The 14,775-nt window shown below is 39.7% G+C and overlaps 1 protein-coding gene and 1 long non-coding RNA gene across 5 annotated transcripts in view; one reads left to right on the top strand and one right to left on the bottom strand.

Annotated features, from left to right (window-relative positions):
• LOC306641285 (LIM zinc-binding domain-containing Nebulette-like) overlaps positions 1 to 14,775 on the bottom strand; it is a 241,115-nt gene that overhangs the window by 184,769 nt on the left and 41,571 nt on the right. The gene's annotated exons all lie outside the window — the stretch shown is intronic.
• Positions 1 to 14,775, top strand: part of LOC306641289 — a 263,290-nt gene that overhangs the window by 227,156 nt on the left and 21,359 nt on the right. The gene's annotated exons all lie outside the window — the stretch shown is intronic.

Here is a 14,775-nt window from a genome sequence, read left to right as displayed (position 1 = left end):
ATGTCCAACAGCTATTTTTCTATACTCTAAAAATACTTAATTCTGGACTATCTCAATTAATCTCACTTCAAAGTTCATTGGTGAATACTAATTTTAAGAGTCTACATCATTTAACTTTGCTTTATTCAGACAACAATAAAATGCTATTTTCTCATGAACCTGAATCTCACAGCTCAAAATTTTGTCCACTGTCTCCTTCTTAATTCAAAAGTTTTTTCCCAACCTTTTTGCTTGAAATTTTTCAAACCTTCAGAAATGTCTCAAAATTATACAACAAAGATGCCCTCCAGGGACTGGGGATTTAGCTCAGTGGCAGAGTGCTTGCCTAGTACTCACAAGGCCCTGAGTTCGGTCCATGGTCCTGAAAATAAAAGAGAAAAAAAAAAAAAAAAAAAAAAAAAAAAAAAAAAAAAAGATGCCCTCCAGCTGGATTCACCAGTCAACAAGGCCAGACTTGCTTTATGCATGCTCAGGAGCATGTGTATGCATGCATGATGCAAGTACATCCGATATACTTAATATGCTACCTTTGAAATATTGTGCATATATTTTTTATTAATTATATAATAATAAATACCATCATTAAATTACATTTTTACATAATTCATATATGAACCATCTGGAAGTTAGCAACAAGAATCATGTCAATTTAGTTGTAAATAATTTACTATGGATATATTCTATGAACAAAGATTTTTTTCTTACATAGCATAATTATCACACTTAGGAAATTTTATTACTGATACAATGTAATTATCTAACATGTACCCCATTTTCAATTTTCCCCAAATGAGACAATCCACGCCCTTCATAGCTGTTTCCACCACCTAAGATGCAATCTAGGCTCACAGGCGACATTTAGATGTCACATCTCTCTAGTCTCCTTTAAACAACAAACACTGCCCCCAGTCTTTCTGGTCTATAAGGACCTGCACTTCTTACAAGGGTTCATTTGAGGGTTTGTTGGATTCAATTCAGGTTAAGAACTGTGGGCAGGGATGCTGCTTCAGTGTTGTGGAGGGAATGAACCAGAGGTACATCAACATCAGTTTGCTCCTGGTCTCATGATGTTCAATTGTTTAAATCTCATTGTTTATTTAAGGTATCCTCCAATGTCAAGGTACCTCTTCCCTTTGCAATGAAGCATTCCAGTGGTCATACTCTGAGGACAGTCTGTTCCCCCAACAATCTTTCACTTGCTGATTTTAGCATCAACAGAGCACTCTTGCCTGCATCACTGATTGATTACTATGGTTGCTGTAAAATAGTGGTTATTTTCTTCCATCATCCTTCTCCATTCAATAACTCTTCAAAAGTACTTTGTGAAAGCAAAAAATACCCAGGACCACCTATATAAGAAGGTTAGAAAAAGAAATCAGCAGCTTCCTGGAAAAGGAAGCTCTCCAGCGAAGCGCACACACCCAAGTGAACCCTGAAGTCAGCTCTGCACTTGCTGTGTGTATGGAGATATTTCCCTATGGTGGATCTGCTTCAAAGGAACTCTTCCACTGTGTAAGCTATGGATGTTTACCATGTACTCTGTGTCAGGATGAGGACGGGATACTGGCAAAGGATCTAAAGGAATTGCATTTTCAAGCTCCATTCAATAACCTCAGCTTCCTCTCTGAAGTAGAAGGCAGGCCTCGGAAAACATCAGAATGAGAAAAGTGGACATTGGCTGGAAAATTCAGGAGATCATTTCTAAAGTGTGTTTGGCTCTGAAACTTTAAGTGTAGATCAAACACCTCAAAATGATACCCTTTCCTCCTTTGTCTCACATAGCTCCCATGCAAAAAAGGACAAAGTGTTCCATTCTATTCCTTTCTAAGTACTTCTCTTATGGAAACATACTCTGAGTATAACTACTTAACTTTATAGACATAGGCTACCATGCTTTGGGGAATGATCCCCTTAATTCCATGGTAATGCCAAACCCAGCACTTTCCAGGTTTATCCCCTAACACTGAGTTCCATTCCACCAAAAATTGAGGCAAAATAAAAAAAAATTTAATTATACAATCACAGTGTAATCCATGAACATTCAGCTAATGGTGCTACCCTGGAATGCTGTTTTTAAGTGTTTCATCTTGTTCCTTTTCAAAGTGCCAAATAGCCAAAATTAATGTGTGCACATTACCAGCACAATATATAATAGAAGAAATAAATCACTAAATACTCATCTTGTGAATCTTAATCTTTAAAGGGGGCATTAGAGAGCTAATCCAATCCCTTATCCAATGCCAGGTTCATGTCCTCAGTATCTAAAATAGTAATGCCATCTCTGTTTCAATACTCAAGGTGGAAGATGGTCTGTGACACATGATAGTTCATTTCATCAATCAACAGTTACATTAAAACAGCCTGGAAACCAGGGAGCTAAGAATCAATGTGTTTCGCACATAAACCCACCAAGCATGTTGGAAAAATACAGTGGTAGGAAAACTCAAATTTAATAGGCTACCTTAAAATAGTAAGCATTTCCAAAACAATGAAAGGAAAATTCTATTTATTGAAAGTTGATATACCAATATTAAGCAAGTCAACAGGTAATATATGAACAAAATACATTTTCAGATCAAGGAGAAGTGGGGATTTCTCCCACTGTGTCTCTTGCCCTGAAACAGATCTACCTCAGTACCATTAAGTCAGTCCCATCTGCATCTTCCATCAAAAAGTCCCAGGAGGGGCTGGGGTTGTGGCTCAGTGGTAGAGCACCGGCCTAGCATGTGTGAGGATCTGGGATCAATTCTCAGCACCACATATAAATAAATAAAATACAGGTCCATTGACAACTAAAAAAATGTTAAAGTCCCAGGAGTCTCACTTCCTTCCATCTCTTCCCCACACTTGCTTTTACAGATTCAGTCTCACCTGATTAAGAATCTCTTCTACACCTTTGATTTACCCACAGTCCAAACCAGAGCAGCCATGGCCACTCAAACACAAGGACACGTGGATATGCAGAGTCAAGTGGAGCCTGAGCGATCACAACAACGGTGCTACCACTGAAGTGGAAAAGGAAAGGAATCTGGTTGGTAGACAGAGTTTGGGTTTAGAGTCCCAAGCCTGCAGATGATGCGAACATGTTCAGTGTCTGGGTATGAAATGCCAGAGTCATTGGTAGAGAGAGCAGTTGAAAATAGGACCAATTCATTGTCTGAGGAAAAGAGAAATGAGAGAAAAGAACAGTAACAAAGACATCTACCTATCCACCCCTTGAGTCCTTCTTACCTATATTTTTAAATTGTTTTCTTATTTTCCCCCAGTGAATACTCTCATATTCCTATTAAGTGTTATAGAACCAAGAGTCAAGTCCCAAATTTCTCCTAGGTTACTGGGTGCAGTTGACAGAATCATTTGGGCTGATTCTGATTATCATTCAAAAATATGTATGAAATAGCTCACATCACTGGGGCTTTATCAACGCTTAGCGCCTTCCCTGCAGAATGAAGACCACTTCTACGGGTACCCTGGCATGTCATCTCTCTTTGAGGAGAACATGAAAGGATGTTTTTATATTAAATTCATGTATTCGTTCAATGCAAACTAAAAAAAAATCACCATGTGCAAGGCACTGTGATAAGTCGTGCCTCCTGGGAGGCACACACAGTCCTCACTCCACTAGATCTTATAGTATTTAAATATTTTTGTGCATAGTCGAAGGTAATGTTGTGCCTTGTATCATTTTAGGACACTCCAATGTATTTGTGAATACAAGTGAAATTTCATAATTTGCTTTCAACGTTGGCAAATAAACTACTTACATCACACAAGCAATTACATGGTTTGAGGATAATTACTACTTCCTTTATAACTATAAACAAAACTGCATATTCTTAAACTTATTTATTTACTTTACTCATACACTGCAGCTATTAGTAAAAAGTTCATGAAATCTTTTATGTCACAAGACTCTGAGCTCAAGTCACCGGGCCTTCCCCTAAATGCTCAATGCTAAGTCCCTCTCCTTGGACCTACCAGTTCTCTCTCCCTAATGCTCAGCATCTCCTTCTCCCAACTTTTTCCCCACTCCACCCAGATTCTCCAGATTCTTCCTTCTCTTTCACGTTGGCATCACCAACTCATCCAGTCTAAGGCTTCCTTCTCTGGATTCTGTTAATTATGTGTATAATCTCCAAAATATATATGTGCATGTTCATGTATGTGTTTCTCCTACCAATTTATATGTAAATCTCCAACCAATTTAACATTTAGGTTTAAGTTTTCTTATGTTGTTCTATAAATATTTCATGTAAGTTTCTCTCTCTTTCTCCACTAGAATAAACCAGTAAGCTATTTGGGGGAACATATCCATCTGCAGAGTGTGTGAGTGTGTGTGTGTGTGTGTGTGTGTGTGTGTGTGTGTGTGTGTGTGTTCACTAGCACCATTCTATGCAATTTTATGAATATAGATGTAGACAATATTTGCAAGTGACTAGAATACCTCTTGGTATTTATAAAATTTCATATAATACCTTATATACATTGGCCACTTGATAAACACTTTAGATCATAATATTACTTACAAGGCCAACAAATTCATTCCACTCATAACCGAGTCTATTTGGGAAGGTCCTATTATGATGAAAGAAGAAGGGGTAGGAGGAGAAAGTAAAGTTTTTAGCATATTGTTACTAATATTATATTACTATCCTAGTGGTTTAAGGCAACATCACTAATAAAGATTAGGAAAAAGATAGATGAGTTACAAGTAATTAATACAGGAAGAAAAAAAAGTCTACTATCTAAGACATCAAAGTTAACAATATCGGGAGGTTTCAAGATGGCGGCCTAGAGGGTGGCTGCATTTCATGTTGCTCCAGGACTCAGGATTCAAAAGAGGAGATATTGAGATGCTTGGGACCAACTCAAAGCAGCCGGGTGACTCTCACCCCCTGGGGAGGCATCCCGGATGGGACGGTGGTCCCGGAACGCAGGAAACTTTGTGAAGTAGAACTGCCGGCGAGACGCCCCTCCCCCCGCTGGAGCAGTGAACTCGGACAGCTGGGAGCGCCGTAAAGGAGGCCGCTCAGCACAGCACTGGGACTCGGAGCAACCACTGGGGCTCCGGCGGCTGCCCAGGGGAAGAGTGGCGAGGAGAGCTGTGTGGACTCAGGACACCGGGGCCTGCCCTGAGGAGGAGGAGGAGGAGCGTGGCCACTTGGATTCAGAGTGACTACACCAGAGCTACAGGCGGTTGCCAGAGGAGAAGCTGCGCGGCGAGCTGTTTGGACTCAGACCACTTCTGAACCCCGGGGCCTGCCCGGAGGAGGAGGAGGAGGAGGAGCGCGGCAGGTCCTTTGGACTCGCAGTGACTGCATTAGCGCTCCAGGCAGCTGCTCAGAGGAGAAGGCGAGTGGTGAGTTGTTTGGACTTAAAGTGACAGCTTCTGAACACAGGGGGGCTGCCTGGAGGAGAAGCGTGGTGGGACACTTGGTCTTGAGTGGCCGCACCAGAGCTCCAGGCGGTTGCCCAGAGGACCTGTGCTGCGGGTCACGTGGACTCAGAGCCACTCAGAGTGACCGCTCCTGAACACCCCGGGGGTTATCTGGAGAAGGAGGAGGAACGGGGAGGGTCACTTCGACTCGGAGTGATTGATTGCCCAGGGCTATGGGTGGTTGGTGGAGGTGGAGGCACGCAGTGAGTTTCTTGGACTCCTAGTGACCCCACCGGAATACTGGGCGGCTGTCTGGAGGAAGAGGCGTGTGGCGGGTCTCTGGGATTCAGAGCGATTGTACAGGGCCCCAGGTGGCTGCTCAGAGGAGGGGCCGCATAGCCAGGCGATTGGGTGCAGAGCAGGGTCCCAGGATCTAGGAGGCTTCTTGGTGGAAGAGCCGCAGAGAGACAGGCTTAGGGCGGAGCGAAGGTTCCAGGCCTGCGGGCAGATTCTCTGAGGAAGGGCAGCCTAAGGAGAGTCATCTGCAAAGGGTGAGGCTCCCAGGCCCAGGAGGTAGGGCCGGGCCCCTGGGAACTTTGCAGAGGAAGGCAGCCCAGCCCAGGCGGTAGCTGTAAATTGAGGGGAACCTCTAGGAGGGAACTGACCAGCGAGACCTCCCCACCGGGTGAGTCTTCCCTGCTGGGTGAGGTTTCCCCACAAGGACGGTAAAACCAGAGACTCAGGCCCAAACAGGCCTTCCCTCAGCCCGCAGCCTAGGTCCCCTTTGGATGACCATTGGTCAACAAGTGGAGGCACCTCTGCCCACTAGCAGGGATTATACCCCACCTGAAGGCCACCACTCCTAGAGAGGCAGCTTCCTTGTGGAGCACCGCATTATCGACTTCCTCCAAGACTTCAGCCTACTGAAGGCTAAGGGGGGATATATATAGAAATCTTCAGGGACATTGTAAGTCAATAGAGGAAATCTGCAATATCTCAGCGGTCCTCTGATACCTGAACAATATGAGAAAACAAGGAAAGAAAATGCTGCAAACAAATCTAGATGTTACATCAATAAAACCCAGTGACAGCATGGCAGAAGAAATGACAGAAAAGGAGTTCAGAATGTACATAATTAAAATGATCAGAGAAGCAAACGATGAGATGAAAGAGCAAATGCACGCACTGAATGATGAGATGAAAGAGCAAATGCAAGCATTGATTGATCGCACCAATCGACAGTTAAAAGAGCAAATACAGGAAGCAAAAGATCATTTCAATAAAGAGTTAGAGATATTGAAAAAAAACCAAACAGAAATCCTTGACATAAAGGAAACAATAAACCAAATTAAGAACTCCATAGAAAGCATATCCAATAGGATAGAACACCTGGAAGACAGAACCTCAGACATTGAAGACAAAATATTTAACCTTGAAAACAAAGTTGAACAAACAGAGAAGATGGTAAGAAATCATGAACAGAATCTACAAGAACTATGGGATATCATGAAAAGGCCAAATTTAAGAATTATTGGGATTGAGGAAGGCCTAGAGAAACAAGCCAAAGGAATGAACAACCTATTCAATGAAATAATATCAGAAAATTTCCCAAATCTGAAGAATGAAATGGAAAATCAAGTTCAAGAGGCTTATAGGACTCCAAATACACAAAATTACAACAGACCCACACCAAGGCACATTATAATGAAAATACCTACCATACAAAATAAAGACAGAATTTTAAAGGCTGTGAGAGAAAAGAACCAAATTACATTCAGGGGGAAACCAATACACATATCAGCAGATTTTTCAATCCAGACCCTAAAAGCTAGAAGGGCCTGGAACAACATTTTTCAAGCCCTGAAAGAAAATGGATGCCAACCAAGAATCTTATACCCAGCAAAACTTACCTTCAAATTTGACGATGAAATAAAATCCTTCCATGATAAACAAAAACTAAAAGAATTTACAAAAAGAAAGCCAGCATTACAGAACATTCTCAGCAAAATATTCCATGAGGAAGAGATGAAAAACAAAGAAGCAAATCAGCAAAGGGAGGAATTATCCTAAAGGAATTGTCAAATAAAGGAGGAAACAAGTTGTGTCAAACAAATAAATAAATAAAATTTAAAAAATGAACCAAATGACCGGGAAACCAAATCATATCTCTATAATAACCCTGAAAGTTAATGGCCTGAATTCATCAATCAAAAGACATAGACTGGCAGATTGCATTAAAAAGAAAGATCCAACAATATGTTGCCTGCAAGAGACTCACCTCATAGAAAAAGATACCCATAGACTAAAGGTGAAAGGATGGGGGAAAACATACCATGCACATGGACTCAGCAAAAAAGCTGGAGTATCCATCCTCATTTTTGATAATGTGGACTTCAAGCCAAAGTTAGTCAGAAGGGATAAAGAAGGTCATTTCATACTGCTTAAGGGAAGCATAAATCAGCAAGATATAACAATCATAAACATCTATGCCCCAAACAGTGGCTCATCTATGTATGTCAAACAAATCCTTCTCAATTTCAGAAACCAAATAGACCATAACACAATAATACTAGGTGATTTTAACACACCTCTCTCACCACTGGACAGATCTTCCAGACAAAAATTGAACAAAGAAACCATAGATCTCAATAACACAATCAATAATTTAGACTTAACGGACATTTATAGAATATACCATCCAACCAAGAGCGAATACACTTTCTTCTCAGCAGCACATGGATCCTTCTCTAAAATAGACCATATATTATGCCACAAAGCTAATGGTAGCAAATACAAGAAGATAGAGACACTAGCATGTATTCTATCAGATCATAATGGATTGAAGTTAGAAATAAATGAAAGAGTAAAACACAGAAACTATTCCAACATCTGGAGATTAAACAATATGCTATTATATGATGAATGGATAAGAGAAGATATTAGGAAGGAAATTAAAAAATTCTTAGAGGTAAATGAGAACAAAGAAACATCATATCAAAATCTCTAGGACACTATGAAAGCAGTACTTAGAGGGAAATTTATTTCATGGAGCGCATTTAATAAAAGAAGTAAAACTCAACAAATAAACGACCTAACACTACAGCTCAAAGCCCTAGAAAAAGAAGAACAGAACAGCACCAAAAGTAGTAGAAGACAGGAAATAGTTAAACTCAGAGCTGAAATCAATGAAATTGAAACAAAAGAAACAATACAAAAAATTGACAAAATAAATAGTTGGTTCTTCGAAAAAATAAACAAAATTGATAAACCTTTAGCCACACTAACAAAGAGAAGACGAGAGAAAACCCAAATCACTAAAATTTGGAATGAACAAGGAAATATCACAACAGACAGGATTGAAATACAAAACATAATTAGAAGCTATTTTGAAAACCTATACTCCAACAAAATAGAAAATTTTGAAGGCATCAACAGGTTTCTAGAGACATATGAATTGCCTAAACTGAACGAGGAGGACATAAACAATTTAAATAGACCAATTTCAAGTACTGAAATAGAAGAAGTCATCAAAAGCCTACCAACAAAGAAAAGTCCGGGACCAGATGGGTTCTCAATCGAGTTCTACAAAACCTTTAAAGAAGAGCTCATTCCAATACTTCTCAAAGTATTCCATAAAATAGAAGAGGAGGGAACCCTCCCAAACTCATTCTATGAAGCCAATATCACCCTGATACCTAAACCAGACAGAGACTCATCAAGGAAAGAAAATTTCAGACCAATATCCTTAATGAACATCGATGCAAAAATTCTCAACAAAATTTTAGCAAATCGCATACAAAAACATATTAAAAAGATAGTGCACCATGATCAAGTGGGTTTCATCCCAGGGATGCAAGGTTGGTTCAACATCAGGAAATCAATAAACGTAATTCACCACATTAATAGACTTAAAGTCAAGAATCACATGATTATTTCAATAGATGCAGAAAAAGCATTTGATAAAATACAACACCCCTTCATGATCAAAACACTAGAAAAAATAGGGATAGTGGGAACATTCCTTAACATTGTAAAGGCCATTTATGCTAAGCCCATGGCTAATATCATTCTAAATGGTGAAAAACTGAAAGCATTCCCCCTAAAAACTGGAACAAGGCAGGGATGCCCTCTTTCACCACTTCTATTCAACATCATTCTTGAGACTCTGGCCAGAGCAATTAGACAAACCAAAGAGATTAAAGGGATACGAATTGGGAAAGAAGAACTCAAACTATCCCTGTTCGCTGATGACATGATTATATATTTAGAGGAACCTGGAAATTCCACCAGAAAACTCTTAGAACTCATAAGTGAATTCAATAAAGTAGCAGGTTACAAGATCAATGCCCATAAATCCAACGCATTTCTATACATAAGTGATGAATCTTCAGAAAGAGAAATTAGGAAATCTACCCCATTCACAATAGCCTCGAAAAAAATAAAATACTTGGGAATCAATCTCACAAAAGAGGTGAAAGACCTCTACAATGAGAACTATACAACACTAAAGAAAGAAATTAAAGAACACCTTAGAAGATGGAAAGATCTTCCATGTTCTTGGATAGGAAGAATTAATATTGTCAAAATGGCCATACTGCCTAAAGTGCTGTACAAATTCAATGCAATTCCAATTAAAATCCCAATGATGTACCTTACAGAAATAGAGCAAGCAATTATGAAATTCATCTGGAAGAATAAGAAACCCAGAATATCTAAAGCAATCCTTAGCAGGAAGAGTGAAACAGGGGGTATCGCAATACCAGATCTTCAACTCTACTACAAAGCAATAGTAACAAAAACGGCATGGTATTAGTACCAAAATAGAAAGGTAGATCAATGGTACAGAATAGAGGACACGGACACAAACCCAAATACATACAATTTTCTCATACTCGACAAAGGGGCCAAAAATATGCAATGGAGAAAAGATAGCCTCTTCAACAAATGGTGCTGGGAGAATTGGAAATCCTTATGCAACAGAATGAAACTAAACCCATATCTCTCACCATGCACAAAACTAAACTCAAAATGGATTAAGGACCTCGGAATCAGACCAGAGACCCTGCAGATTATAGAAGAAAAAGTAGGTCCAAATCTTCACCTTGTTGGTCTAGGATCAGACTTCCTTAACAGGACTCCCATAGCACAAGAAATAAAAGCTAGAATCAACCACTGGGATAGATTCAAACTAAAAAGCTTTCTCTCAGCAAAGGAAACTATCAGCAATGCGAAGAAAGAGCCTACAGAGTGGGAGAATATCTTTGCCAATAATACTTCAGATAGAGCACTAATCTCCAGAATCTATAAAGAACTCAAAAAACTTTACTCCAAGAATTCAAATAATCCAGTCGACAAATGGGCTAAGGAAATGAATAGACACTTCACAGAAGAAGATCTACAAGCAATCAACAAACATATGGAAAAATGTTCAACATCTCTAGTAATAAGAGAAATGCAAATCAAAACCACCCTAAGATTCCATCTCACCCCAATTAGAATGGCGATTATCAAGAATACGAGCAAAAACAGGTGTTGGCGAGGATGTGGGGAGAAAGGTACACTCATACATTGCTGGTGGGGCTGCAAATTAGTGCAGCCACTCTGGAAAGCAGTGTGGAGATTCCTTAGAAAACTTGGAATGGACCCGCCATTTGATCCAGCTATCCCACTCCTTGGCCTATACCCAAAGGACTTAAAATCAGCATACTACAGAGACACAGCCACATCAATGTTCATAGGTGCTCAATTCACAATAGCCAGACTGTGGAACCAACCTAGATGCCCTTCAATTGATGAGTGGATAAAGAAACTGTGGTATATATATACAATGGAATATTACTCAGCCATAAAGAATGATAAAATTATGGCATTTGCAGGCAAATGGATGAAATTGGAGAATATCATGCTAAGTGAGATAAGCCAATCTCAAAAAGCCAAAGGACGAATGATATCGCTAATAAGTGGAGGATGACACATAATGGGGGGGAGGGAAGGGTTAGTGTTAGGGTTAGAGTTAGGGTTAGGGAGGGGGGCAAGTATGGAGGAAGGAAGTACTGTATAGAGGGTAAAGAGGGGTGGGAGGGGTGGGGGGAAGGGAAAAAAATAACAGAATGAATCAAACAACATTACTCTATGTAAATTTATGATTACACAAATGGTATGCCTTTACGCCATGTACAAACAGAGAAACAACACGTATCCCATTTGTTTACAATAAAAAATAATAAAAAAAAATAAATAAATTGGACCCTTTAAAAACAAAAAAAAAAAAAGTTAACAATATCTTGTGACCCATAATAATCGGACTCGGTTCTTTATTTCTCTTACAGAGGTGAGAAGTTCATACAGAGTGACCGTTTCTTCCTGAGCAGTCAAAAGTCAGAAGACCAGTCAGGCAATAAAACCAGCTGAAGCTCCTTAGAACCACTCTTCAACCAGTTAAGCAGACCTACCACTGAGCTTCGAACAAGAAGGTGAATGCCTAGAGTTTGGAAAGAGTAATAACAATCATCAGAAATAAACAGGCCAAAGGAAATAAAAGTCACACAGCCTAGTCAGTCTCCACTGAAGTGCATGTGTGGAAGGGTGACCAGGCCAGGCAGGCAAAGACAGACCACAAAGAAAATCACCCAGAAACAAGACATAATGAACAGCCCCATATTGGTGAGGGAGAGATAGCATCCTTGAGAGCCAGCTTGACATTTCTAATTTCTATGATGACTGGGATCTCGGGGTTTCATATGGGCACAAGCACACACATGCACACACATACACACAAACTCATCTGCATGAGGATTAGGTTGAACCCATATTTGCTCATTACTTAGGGGTCTCAACACTTTGAAATGAAACCAGCTGCTCAGTTTTACATTTAAGACATCTCTCAAAGCGATGTACAGTGACTTGCTCGTCTTAGAAACAACTGTTTTGAACTCTGAAGAGACTCCTTAGGAAGGGGACACTTACTGAGTGGGGGCTATTTAGGCTTCACTTGAAATCGCCAGCATCCCTCTTGCCTTTTTCCTACAAACTAAAGCTTCAAAGTAATGGGAATGTACAGACCGAAGAGGTAGAAACTCTCCCTCTAGAAAAACACAGGTGGATCTACTCAATGCAAAATGAATTGAGAGGGAATACAAGTTTTGCTTCCTGGCCATCAAAAACAGTTTGGTGGACTTGTGCCAAACTGGAAATAAAAGCATGCTCTTTTCTCCCTGCGCCCTCCAGAGTTGCCTTTGAAGTCACATGTGCTCCACAGGGCACAGACGGAAACAAAACTCTGGCTCTTTTAAAATTTTATTGCATATGGCTTGATATGAGACAATGTCCTTCAAACGTTTACAAAAAGTCATTTTCAGCTACTCCTTGGATATGCTGAACTTTTCTCTTATACCCTGGAATTTAAATCCATGTTTCCCTCTGGTTATACCTTCTGGTCCCAGAGACAGCCTCAGGGACTTGGCCCAGTCGCTTGGACCAGGCTCAGGTGTGCCTGGATGGGTGGGCTCCAGCTCTTGGCTTGTAGGGAATGAGGCTGACTTTGCAGCCACCTGGAACACCTTGGCCAGCTCTGCAGCCTTCTGGTCACCCACCCCTAAGCAGCTCCCTGTGGGGCCTCCAGCCCTTCTCAGCTCACATTCTGCCGTAGCAGCCGATGGAATGAGGGACAGCTGTCCATTCTTCATGCCTGATACTCCACACAGAAGGGAAGAAAACTATCACATTTGGATTAAAGATTATCTTCAAACTTAGAGAATTCCTTAATAAGCCTCATTATACCCTGAAGTATATAAATATTTGTATTTTTTGTTTTGTTTTTTTAACTAGATAACTGAGCTTAGAGTGTGAAACTATCCTGAGTCAATATTAGGAAACTAGAAGCTAAAATATTGAAACAGAAATACTTTAAAGTGCATCAATTCACCCACTGTGTGAATTCTAAAGAGAAAAACAACAACAAAATACTAGATTTTCAGCATAAAAAGTTTAAATGTATAATATATTAGACTATGCGATCTTTCCTCTAGAGAGGAAACTAAAATTAAGAGGAATCTTAAAAGTCAACTAATATAATTGAAGAAGAGATTAATGGCTCAAACTCACAGTAGTGTCTAAGAAACATACAAGCCAATCAGAAGGCGGCTCCACTGGCCAAAGACAGGACAATTGGAATATCAAAAGGAATAAGTGTAGCTGATTCAAATATATCACTTCTATAAAATTCATGGATTTATAATGAGTTGATAAATTGTTCATCCCAATCTCTCCTCACCTGGCCTCCAAAAGAGAGAAAAACTCTGGTTGAACACAAGCGGAGGTTGCTAGAATCCCAAATGAGAAGTCTAAATGTTAACAAATGAAAGGAGAGACTAAGGAATGGATCCATCTTTTCCTTTCCAAACTATTTTTCAAAATAATCAAATAATTGGTGATGTGAAATGAGTCCATATAAAGAATCCCAACTAGTAAATGTGCAGAGAATGATGGAATTTGATATTTTTCATTTTATCACTCCTAGGGAAAATCAGTAGTTGCAAAAACCATTAGGTGGAAGGTTGATGGGGAATTTTTTAAAAGGATCCAGATGAATGCAGCCAAGGTTGGCAAGGTTATAAGCAGGTTTAACAGCTGGTTGAAACCCTATGCTATCTGAAGGGCCATTCAGAGGATGGGAGCATCAGATGACCCCATTCTCTGACTGGCTGCAGATGACAATGCTGTCTCAAAGAGCTTTTGACTGAAGAGATGTGGAATATGAGTCATAAATAATCAATAAAAAAACAAAAAGTCCTGAAAGAAACCAATGGGGGGTAGGGGGGGCAGACAACCTAACCAGTACAGGAACAAAGATATGAATTCCAACCCACTTTCTCAGAAGCCATGCAAGCAAGAAGAAAGTGGAGGGAAATATTTTGGAGAAAAACAAAACAAAACAAAAAAATATTAGAATTCTGTACCCTGCTCAATCATCAAGTAAAGGAGTAATGAAGTTTTCTAAAACAAAAACTCAAGGAACATGTTGCCAATACATATATCCTGCAAGAAATATTAAAAGAAGTTCTTTAGAGTGAGGGCAATGATGATGGTCAGAAGCAAATGTACATAAAGAAGAGGTACATCGAGAATGAATAAGTAAAGGTAAAATACAAAATTCATTTTTCTTATTTTTAATGGATCTAACAGGTAACAGTTTATTCAATATAAAATATCAAAAATGCACTTAATCATGTGTGTTTACGTATAGATCTTATGTATGTGTGTAAACGTGCCTGAGTGAATATGTATATATGTGAAATGAATGGCAGCTTGGTACAGGGACTGGAGAAAGGAATTCAGATTACTATTATTTTAATGTGCTCACACTACTCATAAAGGCTGCAGTATTATTTGAAAGGGAA

This window comes from Sciurus vulgaris (genome assembly GCF_902686455.1).
Source record: "Sciurus vulgaris genome assembly, chromosome: 12".
In the NCBI taxonomy this organism is placed as follows: Eukaryota; Metazoa; Chordata; class Mammalia; order Rodentia; family Sciuridae; genus Sciurus; species Sciurus vulgaris.
The sequence above is the reverse complement of the archived record's forward strand: the minus strand, read 5'-3'. Positions and strand labels throughout refer to the sequence as shown.